The sequence below is a fragment of the Mus pahari genome, chromosome 14 (genome assembly GCF_900095145.1).
Source record: "Mus pahari chromosome 14, PAHARI_EIJ_v1.1, whole genome shotgun sequence".
Taxonomy (NCBI): domain Eukaryota; kingdom Metazoa; phylum Chordata; class Mammalia; order Rodentia; family Muridae; genus Mus; species Mus pahari.
Window position 1 is genome coordinate 52060266 of NC_034603.1, and position 12419 is coordinate 52072684.

Here is a 12419-nt window from a genome sequence, read left to right on the forward strand (position 1 = left end):
ATTGTGAATAATTTATTATTTTTACAGATTAAAATGTACTCTTTCAAGGAAAGAAAAGTAAAGTGTGCGGAGCTGGAGAAGTGGCTTAGTAGCTAAGAGCACTGGTTGTTCCTACAGTGGCCCCGTGTTCAATCCCCAGCACCCACATGGTTGCTCACAACCATCTGTAACTATGCCCAGGGAATCAGATGCCCTCTTCTTAATCTCCTGGGCACCAAGGACACATATGGTGTACATGCAGCTAAAACATCTATACACAAAAATCAAAAAGTATGGGACAATGAATTAGCCGATGGAGAATCTCAGTAAACACATTTTTAAAGTACATCCCAACGCTCAGGAAGCAGAGGCAGGAGAATTACTGCACTATAACTCTTCACAGAGGTCCTGTCTCAAACAAAAACAACTGGTTACAGTGCCTGCGTGCTACCATGTGGGCAGACTCTGAAGAGCCAAAGAGTGTAAACTAAGAAAGCGGTGGAACCATCCAATGTGAAGAGCAGGGAAAATGACGAATGAAAGAACAAACCCGAGCATGCCAACAGGACTAGAGACAAGGAAGGGCAGGGGCAGAGGGAGATTTGAAGCCAACATCCCAATCAGATGAAATTAACTTCCATAGCCAGGAAGCTCCATAGACACCAGGAAAAGCAAGCAACCAAAATGACCAAAAGATGAGACCCTAAGACATACATGGGATGGCAAAGCACCTTCCTCCCTCACCAGGATGCCATAGGCTGACACTATGGGGAAGGGCAACTCAGAATCCTAAGGATGGGACGGGGCTGGAGAGATGGCACAGCACTGAGCAGTCGCTATTCTTCCAGAGGACCCGAGTTTAGCACCCACATAGAGCAATTCACAACTGACTGCAATTCAAACTCCTGGGGATCTGACACCGTCTTCTGACCTCCACAGGCACCTGGTGCACACATGTGGTACACACATAGAAATTTAAAAATAAATCTTTTTTTTTTTTTTAAAGAAAAAGAACCATAAGGGTAGCAAAACTATCTCTAAAATAAGCGAAGGTTTAAAATAATAACAATGTATACCAGCAGGCCAGCCTGCAGAAGTTATTACAGGCAGTCACTAGGGAAAAAGATGACTCCAAGTAGCAATGCAAATCTACACAAAGAGACATGCCCCAGGAAAGAGAAATAATGTGGATAATACAAAAATCACGTGTGCTCTCTTCTGGAACCACCAGTAGACCCACAGTTACGTCAGGTGTACCTGCCTGGCCAGGGAGATCTCAAGTTTAAAGCAACCCAGGCTACATATTGAGACCTTGTCTCAAAAATTAAATAAATAAATAGATAAATAAATAATCAGTAAAAGATTGGGCCAGCAAGATGGCTCCGCATGTAAAAACCCTTATCCCCAAGTCTGACAGCCCAAGTTTGATCCCCAGAACCCATGTGGTAGAACGGAAGAGCCAGTGCTAGCAAGTTGTCTACTGATTGACACAGATATACATGGAACATGTTCCCCATAAGTATAAAAGCAATGCTTTTAAAATTATACCTTGTCGCTGTGCGTGGTGGCGCACGCCTTTAATCCCAGCACTCGGGAGGCAGAGGCAGGCGGATTTCTGAGTTCAAGGCCAGCCTGGTCTACAAAGTGAGTTTCAGGACAGCCAGGGCTATACAGAGAAACCCTGTCTCGAAAAACCAAAAAATAAAAATAATAATAATAATAAAATAAAATAAAATTATACCTTGTCGTATAATATACATGGCAATTACACATAAGAGGAAGAAAACTGCAGTAGAAGCAAGCTACTAGACTTGGACAGGCTTGTACTGATTTCTAGCCTGCAGAATGTCCTTAGGACAACCATGCATCTAACCTAAGTCACAATGCACATCCTATGTCCAGTAAGGAGTTGAGGGTTTCATATCTGAAATATATAAGGAGCCCGTCTGCAGCAACACAGCCTAGCAACACTTAAAGTGAAATACTTAGACATCTCTCCAGAGGTGACACACTGACAGCCAGCATCATTGATGGAGAATAACAAAGCCACAGCACGATGTCACCACAGGCGCATTCAGATGGCACATGTTAAAGTGACAGTGACTGTTGCTAAAATGCAGAGATAGGACTTCCTGCATAGTTCCAGGTGTGAGGGGGCTTGCTGCTGTGAAAATAATTCCACAGGACCTTTCCCCATTTTATTAACATGTGTTTGTCACTTGTGTATACCTATGGAGACCAGAAAAGAGCATTGGATGCCCAGAGCTGCCACCTCAAGCGCTGAACTATCCAATTTGAGTGCTGGGAACCAACTCTGGTCCTCTGGAAGAGCAAAGCACTCTCAGCCACTGAGCCACCTCTTCAGCTCCCATCAAAACCTTTTAAATAGCACTACATATGATCACACAGAGACACAGACACCCAAGGAATAAAGTGGCTCAGGGCTGGTTGGGATGAAAATGTTTGAGGGTCTGTTATAAAACAACATAAATATACTTACCATTTTAAAATGCATAATTCAACATATCTTATTTCAAAACTTAACCACTCTATATAGGACATATACACTATAGCATGCTATAAAAAGGGCAGGCTAAGCGTGGTGGCGCACGCCTTTAATCCCAGCACTCAGGAGGCAGAGGTAGGCAGATTTCTGAGTTCAAAGCCAGCCTGGTCTACAAAGTGAGTTCCAGGACAGCCAGGGCTATACAGAGAAACCCTGTCTCGAAAAACCAAAAAAAAAAAAAAAAAGGCAGGCTATTTAACATATAAGGCATTAACAGGAGAACAAATCAACAAAACTTTGAAAAGTTATATCAAATTTGAGACCTATTTACAGGTTCTGGTAGCTGAGTACATGCTCAAGGCCACTAACACTCTTCACTGAAACCTCTGGAGTTAGGCCCCCAAAGATCAAGTCACATTCAGTTCCACTGTCTTCCACGACCACTGCTTTTCTAATCCAAAGGTTCCACAGTTCACATTCCTCCAAACAAAAACATAATCAGGCCTATGACAGCAGTACCCCAGACCAACTTCTGTCTCAGGGTCTCTAGTGATGTGAAGAGGCACCATGATAACATTTAACTGGGACTGCGTTACAGCTTCAGGGATCTGGTTCATTGTCATCATGATAGGGAACGAGGCAGCACTCAGACTTGATGGAGAAGAAGTTGAGAGTTCTGCATCTTAATTCAAAGGCAGCAACAAGGCCACACCTCCTAGTAGTGACATTTCCTGTGAGTCTTTGAGGGTCATTTTTATTCAAAATATCACATTCCACTCCCTGGCCCCCACGGGCTTATAGTTATATCATAATGCAAAATGCATTTAGTCCAACTTCAAAAGTTCCAACTTATAACAGTCTCAACCCTGTGAAAGTCCAAAGTCTCTTTGAGTGTTTGGGACTAGCCTGGACTACATAATTAATTACAGGACAGTGCTATGCAGAGAAACCCTGTCTCAAGAAAGATAGAGACAGAGACAGAGAGAGGGGGGTATCTGTAGAGACAACTGGACATTTATGATAAACACCCATCTGTCCTGGAGCTATAATAATCACACCCATCAGCACAGTCCCAAAATACAAAAGGCAAAATTAACATAGCTGGGCAGTGATGGTGCACAACTTTAATCTCAGTACTTGGGAGGCAGAGGTAGGTAGACTTCTACGTTTGAGGCCAGCCTCGTCTACAGAGTGAGTTCCAGGACAGCCAGCGCTATACAGAGAAACCCTGTCTACAAAACAACAACAACAATAATAATAATAAATGGAGAAAAGAAACAGACATGTGGTGCAGAAATAGACATGGTGTCAGATGCCTGTAATCCCATCACATGGGAGGTGGAGGGTCAAGGATGGAGAGAGAACTGGAGGCCACCCAAGGTTACAAAGTGAGCTGCTGACTCCAAGAAAAGTTCAAAATGAACCAGAGGGGCTGGAGAGATGGCTTAGTGATCAAGCAGAGGAGCTGGGCTTGGTTCCCAGCACCCACGCAATGGGCCACAACGGTCTGTAAATCAGGATCTGAGGCCCTCTTCTGGCCTTTGTGGGCACTGCATGCACATGATGCATAGACATGCATGCAGACAAGACACCCATATATAGAAAAAGCAAAAGTAAATTTTCTAAAAAGGAAGAGGGAAGGGAAAGTCATCTATCCATAGCCAGCCTGGACCTGGAGCAATAGTTTAACCTCCTGTGGAAAACCAAAATCCAACCCTGCAAATGGAACAGAAAGCCCAAAGCGATGGAATGCAGGAGAAAAGTAGATAGGAATGGAAGAAAAGGGTCCAAAGAGAGAAGAATCTACAAGGCCAAAAGTCAGCTCTTTAAAAAGGTCGACCTAGGCAAACTTCCAAAATTAGGAATGAGAGACTGGAGAGATGCTCACCTGTGAAGAACAGTGGCTCCTCTTCCAGAAGTCCCGGTACCTGCATGCAGCCCACAACCATCTGTAACCAAGTCCAGTGAGGTCCAGTCCCCTTGTCTGGTGTCTAGACATGCTGACAAGTTACCTGTGTGCACAAAATACAGAAGCAAATGAGGGAAAAAGGGCGTCCACACAGCAAAGACTGTAAGTCAGCTTTATAGAAAGACACTGACATCTAAAGGAAAGCCTGGGGCTCTCATCACAGGAAGGAGAAGGGGGCAACACCTGGCTCATCCCATTAGGCCAGTGTGCTGGCACCAAAGCCACAGGAAGCTCCCATCCATCGTGAACACAGATGCGAAACCCTTGTCAGCCAGACGTGGTAGTGCAACTCTTTGATCCCAGGACTCGGGAGGCAGAAACAGGCAAATCTCGGTGAGTTTAAGGCTGGCCCAGGTCACCCAGAGCCAGATGGTGAGGCTCAGTCTCAAACAATACAAAAATCTTAGTAACTATGAACAAACAGTCCAGAAATGCCCCCCCCCCCAGAGGTATACCCCATAGTTAGTTGCCATTTGTCCCAGGAGTACAAGATTAGTTTAAAAGCCAAGATCGATGCAAGGGAAGAATATAGTGTCAACAAATGCATTTGGAAATCCAGCACCCACCCACATCACAAATTCTCAACAAATTGAGACGGGGCCTCATCCTGAGAAAGTGAGTCTATGCAGAAACCTCATATGAGAGGAGATGCTGCTGCTGCTGCTGCTGCTGCTGCTGCTGCTGCTGCTGCTGCTGCTGCTGAGGCAGGCCAGGCTCTCGCACTCACCAGGGTGCTGGAGGCTGAGGAAGGGAACAGGCTGAGAGATCGTGAAAAATACTTAGAAACTTGGGTTGTGCCAGGCCTAGTGGCTCACACCAATCATCTCTGCACTTGCAAGCTGAAGGAAGGTGACCGTTGCAAGTTCACCACCTACTTCCAGGCCAGCCTGGGCTACATAGTGAGGCCTTCTTTCAAATAAAACAAAGTAAGTACAGTCCTCACTTGTGTCTCGACACTAACGAGGAGAACCCAAAAGTTGAAATTAACGGTTTCATTGCAGCACCAGATACTAATCTCACAAACAGATCAAGATTTGTATACAAGAAATTTACAAACACTGCTTAGAGAAACTAGCCGTCAACAGAGGAAGAGAGGCTCTGCACTTGTGAATCAGAGCCTTGGGGTTAAGATGGCGATTCTCCCGCATTGACCTGTAAAGCCGGTGCAGTCCCTGTTGGAACAGCAGTGGGTTTTATTTTGTGTTTATTATATTATCAAGCACAGGCCCCACTGTGTTACTTCCTGGGCTCAAGCATTTCTATGCCTCAGCTTCCCCACAAAGGTGTGTGTACCTATGACCTGCCCAGCAGGCCCAGAAATCTTTACAGAATCAACACATCTGGTGCCAGGGGATGTAACTCAGTTAGTAAAGAACCTGCTTAGCATGCATGAAGCTCTGGGTCTGATCGCTGGCATAAACCAGGAGTCCTGGGAGGTTTAGACCAGCCTAGGCTACCTGAGACCTTGTCTCAAAACATAATTAACAAATTTATCCTAAAACCTTATGGACATACAAAGGACCAAACAACCAGACATTTCTGATAAATATTTATAGGACTTATTGCTGGCTGATTTCAAAACAGGTACAGTATAAAACATATATATATATATATAATTTTATACTTATGGTCAATTGATTTTGGACAAAAACTGTATTCTCAGATTTCCATACCAGGACCAAAGACAAACTGTATACAGCACAGGTTAAGAAGTAGGCAAGTTAGCTCAGCAATCCGGAGACTCAGGCAGGAGGATCCTGGGCTCATGGCCAGTCTGGGCTACACAGTAAGACCTTGCCTCAAAAAACCAACCAACCAAATAACTGAGAGAGCTCTAATTTCTGAGAGAAAGCATCCAAACGTTTGTGACTTTGGGTTAGACAAAAATCTTCTTAAACGTGATACCAAAACTATAGCAGAAAGAAGGAATCAGGTTTCTGTTTTGTTTTTTGTTTTTTTAAACTCAAGTCTCACTATGTAGTCCTGGCTGCCTGGAATTACATGGAGCAGGCTGGCCTCAACCTTACAGAGCTCCACCTGCCTCTGCCTCCTGAGGACCGGGGTCAAAGGACCACCACACCTGGCTCAGATTTTATCAATTTTTTGTGATTTAAAATACCTATCTTATTAAGAAAAGCAAAAATAACCCAACCATTTTTCTCATGAAGGACTCACATTCAAAACATACAAGGAATCAATACAGTAAGACGGGTCCACTAAAAACGGGCAAAAGGCGCAAAATTCGAACAATAGATGGATAGATGGATGGCTAATAAAGATCTAAGCAGAGGCCTACGTCGGGCATTAGGGAGGTGCTTGGAGGCCACACTGAGAGTCCTCACTAGGATGGCTGTAGACAGAGGACAGCCGGGAAGCATTGGGAAAATATGCCAATGTGGTCACTGTGGTCACTCCATAAGCCATGAACCGTGCCCTTACCTATAACTTCCATAGCCAGGAATGCCCTGCCTACCCACGAAAAATGAAAACATGGCCCACGAAGCCTGTGACCATGCACATCAGTCTAATACACCCTCTCTACCTAGCTGAGTGGACACACAGAATGTGCTATTAGACATACGGTGTGACACTGACCTGATAAAGACAAACAGACTACAAAACTGCATGAGAGCTGCTCTGAGGGAAGAAGCTCAACTGAAGCTGCTTGCTGCCAGACCATTTCCATGAAACCATCCAGGAATGGTGCCTGCAGCTACAGTTAGTAAGTTATTCCTGGGCTCAGGACCAGGGATGCACCATCAATCAGAATGGGGCACTGACAGCATCACACAGCAGCCTTCCTAAGGACCACTGAACAAGATGTTTACAGTGACTGGGTTTCCATGGGGACCAGGAAATGGCTCAGCAGTTCTTCCAGAGGACCAGGGTTCAATTCTTAGCACTCACATGGTGGCCAGTTCCAAAGATGTGATACCCTCTTCTGGCCTCTGCAGACACAAGGCATGTATATAGTGCAGACACAAGACATGTATATAGTGCAGACACAAGGCATGTATATAGTGCAGACACAAGNCATGTATATAGTGCAGACACAAGGCATGTATATAGTGCAGACACAAGGCATGTATATAGTGCACATGCAGGCCAAGAACAGGCCCACATGCAAAACAAAAGATAAAAATCTTACCCACCCACCCCCAAAAGGGTGGATCCATTACACTTCAGTAACAAAGCTACACAGTGCTGGAGGAGCCAGCAAGGGGCAGGGGTGACAAGGGCACCATGGAATCCAGGCTCTTCAGGTCACCTACCTCAGCCGCCCTCTCTGATCGCTGGTTTCTTTTTTTCTATTGGTTCCCACTCCTCAGCAGCAGGGCTGCACCCCTCAGCTGCTGTCCCCTCTAGGAAAGCTTGATAAGGGAGGGGCCCGGCTGTCCCTGGCACTCTTCGACCAGAAGAGGAACGCCAGGCACTGGCTCCTTTACTAGCAAATTGGAGTCCAAAATGAAACCTGTTAGGGTCAAATCATATGACAGCTGTCTTCCTCTGTTTTCTCTCTCAAAGTCTAATAGGGCTGGCCACTGTGGATTTGGTTCAGCTTAGCTCTGTGTGTGTGTGTGTGTGTGTGTGTGTGTGTGTGTGTGTGGTGGTGGTGGTGGTGTAGCTCCAGCCTGACACAGAGCTCACAGCGCCCAGGCATTCTCTGTGATCCTTCAGGCCATATCCTTGCCCTCCCCACAGGCCCAGACTGGAATTCCTCAACCCCCAAGCAGCACTCCAGGGTGTGACTCTCCCTGTGCAGACAGGGGCCCTCAAGGAGTTCCTACAAGTTATTGCTGTTGGGAGTGAAGATGTCTCACACCTAACCCTCAACACAGCCGCATAGGCTCAAGCCACATGAGTGTGTGCACAGCCCCCCCCCCCCCGGGTGGGGACTCTGGTCACCAAGCCCTGTGCTCAAAGCATGGTGGACCAAACGTCCCTTCCCTTCTGTGCAGGTTCCCGGGCTCCACCCTGGAGGAACTGCCCTCCTGACTATGACTGAGCACCTGGCGGGGCTGCAGGGTCTCACTCCTTCCAAGGTTCATGCAGCTCCCAAGCTGATCCCCAGGTTACTTATAGGCACAGAGGGTGGAGACTTCTCAGGACGGTCCACACCACCCTACAGAATCTGCATATTAAACTACCAGGGACAGCGCTGCCTTCAAAGGGAGAGGATCAAAATGCTGTCATCTTTTAATTTAATCCTTTTGTTGCATGGATGGTCTTAAGAGGGATGAGAGAGATCCAAATAAAAATGGAAACAAACTATATCTTTGTGGCTGTTACGTTTTAGCCTTTTTTTCTCAATTTGGGCCATAAAATAGGTCAGCTCCATTACTGATCAGCCTTCCCACAAATATTTAAAACAAATTGAATTGCACACCCAATACCCATCACAATTACACCAGGCACAATAACTAAATTAGCAATTCAACAAAATAATTGGAAATGCGATTCTCTATTCCACCAGTCTCCCTCGAGGCTTTAGCCGATCTATGGGGGAAAACTCGGCTTTCCTAATTCTGCAGCTAATTAGAGGCACACTTGTAAATGAAGTTGTTTGTCTTGAAGTTGAAATTCTCTTCTGGGGGTGTGGGGAGGCAAGGGGAGACTACAAGTCCTCACTGAGGAAGGAGTGTATGAACGCAGAGCCTCACAGAACAGAAGCCCAGCTTCCAGTGAGCTGCCCTGTCTGCACTTAATAAAGCGTCAGCCTTTCACTATCACGTAAATGATAGAGAAGGGCCAGCCTGGCGCTCAAATTTGTAAATAAAGAGGCACACATGTTTGTCGTACTCACAACAACCAGGGGCCACAAGGACTGTCAGAACCAGAATGACACAGTAGCCATTAGTGACAGAGTCCACAGCTGCTGCTAGCTCCCCCTGACCTCCACTTGGAACAGAAAACCAAGGGTTTTATCCCAAAAGGAACGTAGGGTACACCGCTCCTCTCTGAACGGACCCTCCTGGGCCTCGGAAGCCAAGGCAGAACCTCCTGGCCTGAGCACAGATTCCCGTGGCCTACTTGCCCAGGCCACTGCGAGACGCAATCTCAAGGCTTAGGTCGTCCTTGGCCTCATTTTGCTCCTCCTAGAAGGAAGAGTTCCGTCTAATTATATAACAGGAACTAGGGCTTACATCTGTCCCCTCTCACCCTCCTCCTCCACGATTGAGATGTGACCTTAAAACAGTCTCTACGGGGCTCCGGAGGTTTGAGGGGCCAACCGCAGGACATTCTGCCCTGTAGGACACACACACACACACACACACACACACACACAGGGCCTGGGCCTCCTGGGAGCAAAGCTTTTCAAGGCAGGTGCCCCATAAAATCCTGGGAAAACACTGCAGCTTGTTAGGTGGGGGTGCAGAGAGCCCCTGTTCCTGCTAAGGCACCGATAAGTGGATTCAGAATCCCCTGCCCCTTTCTGCTTATCTTCTCAAACAATACCAACCCAGAGTTATCACACTCCAAAGTGTTCCCTATTAGGCTTCCGCGGGGCTCTTAAAGCCAAGTGCAGCATGCTACAACTTGAAAGGACACAGGAGTCAAACTGGAAAATAATTGTGTGGCTTCAGGGATTCTGTCCCCGCCTAATCCCTCAGGAGAGGCTCGCCCTCCCACAAGCACTCTGGGCGCCAGACAAACCACCCATGGCAGCCCTTTTGCTTACCCCAGATCCTAGGGCTGAGAGCTCCCGGGACATGACACTTCCGTGTCTCGCAGAGCTCTGCCTATGGAGCCCTGGCACAGGTGTGTGAATCACAGGCCTGTCTGCCCCGGGACAGCTGGAGCTCTGGCTTGCCTGTCAACTCACAAAAGGATGGGGGAGAAGTTATACAAAGCTGCACTGTCCTGCAGCCTTCCGTAGCCCCACTAATCAACCTTACCCTATAACGTTCCACCAGATAGCTAGCTACATGCCCCGAGCCACTCCTAGAGTCAGAGCACCTCTTAGGCTTCCCAGACGTCACCACAGGACTGGACATGCCCGTACATCACCAGAGGACGAAGGGAGTCCCGCACCTGGACATCACCACAGGCCCGGCAGACCTGGAGCAGCCTTGGACCGCTCTGTGGAAAGCAACTGCGGAACGAAGTTAATTGCTCTCATCTCTGGGCACCACCTGCATGCTAACGCACCCGCCCTCCAGCGGGCTCTCTGGGTAAGGAAGCATCCAGAACACCACAGCCAAATCCTCCGCAGGGTGAGCCACACCTGAGAGTGGGTTCAGGGTCAGGCGTCTAGCCCGAGCAGCAGGTGTGCTGGCGGCAGTGAATGCTGGGATTGCGAGGACACCAGCTGGAACCCAGCTCAATAGGCCTGAGCCAGAGCCCACCTCACAGTAGGTAGGCAAACAGCTGAGAACAGGACCAGGAACAACATCCTAAACATATCCTGTGACTTCCTAAGGCAGCCATTGCCCACTAAAGACCCTTAAAAATAGGGCTGGCTGACCCATCTAATTCACTTCTCCAACTGAAAAAAAAATTTTATATTTGTTTGTTTGTTTGTATGGGTGTTTGGCCTTCATGTATGTCTGTATGCCACATATGCACCTGGTGACAACAGAGACCAGGAGAGGTCTGATCCCCTAGGACTAGAGTTACAGATGGTTGTGTGTTACCCGTGTGGTTGCTGAGAATTGAACCCAGGTTCTCTGGAAGAACAGCCTCTTAAGCTCTGAGCCATCTCCAGCTCCAAGATTTTTTTTTAAGAGTATGTGTCTGTGTCTGTCTGTCTGTCTGTCTGTGCCAAGGTTGTCTTTGCATTCAGAAGAGGGAGCTGGAGTGACAGGCAGCTGTGACCTAGGTGCTGGGAACTAACTTAGGTCATGTAAAAGAGAGTACATGTCCCTAACCACTGAACCATCTCTGCAGTCCTCCACAGAAAGCACCACAGACTGTGGTTCACCCTCAGGTTACTGAACAGGACCCCCGAGTTTGATTTCCACCTGTCTGTCCTCCATCCACAGAACCGTGCTATGTGTCCTGCCTCTAAAGTCCTGACAACCTCGCTGTCTGTCCCCCTGACTCAGCAAGTGCCAGTGCATGCTCTTCTCTGTCACCCTCAGGGGAAGCTGGGTGGCAGGGAGCTTTGTGTCACCATCAGGCTGTCTCTTGGAGCCTTCTAGTCTCTGTCATTGATTTTGAATTTGCTTTTCTTTCCTCTCCATATTCTGTTAAATTTCCTTTCTTAAGAATTCAGCATCCTTGACCTCAACAAATGAACTCTGAGAACCCCGAACCAGGGGAAATAAAGCCATGAACTCCTCAGGAATGTAAATGTTGCTAAAATGACCCTTCCAGAGACCCACAGGGCATCGGGAAATCTATAGCCACACGGGGAAACAGACCTTAGATAAGGCAACTGGCCAATCACCCCGGCCTCCCCACCAAAGGCACAGGTAATGAAGGCTTCGTCAATAGAGCTGTCGGACAAATTGAATATACACAAATCGCAGGCTGATATGGATCCCTTGGACTGAAGAGAATTAGTTAATGAACTTACCAAATGACAGACAGTTGGGTTTTTTTTTTTTCAATGTTATGAAGGAGAATGGAAGAAAAGAAAAAATGTGGTTGGTGCACTTAAAAACAAAAGGTCTGGTTCACGGAGGCAAGCGCCACACAGTACCTAGCCTGTCGCCAACACAAGCCCAGGGCCAGCCTGAACCGGAACAGCAAGTTTGTGGGAAATGCAGCCAGTGGCCAGCGAGGTTTGGATTAAGCAAACCGCAGACAAGGCAGCCCAGGGTTCCAGCATCCCGAGCTGCAGCACACGCCCTGCCCCGCCCCGCAGCCTGCAGCCCCAGGTCCTCCTCTACTCACCTCCTCTCAGTCTGGCCCAGGAGAGATTCCGGTCTTTCCATGCAGAGTGACTGCTCTCTCTCTCTCTCCTCCTTCTCTCTTCCTCCCTCTCCCCCTCCTCTCCTTCCTGTGTCTCTCTTCTTTCCC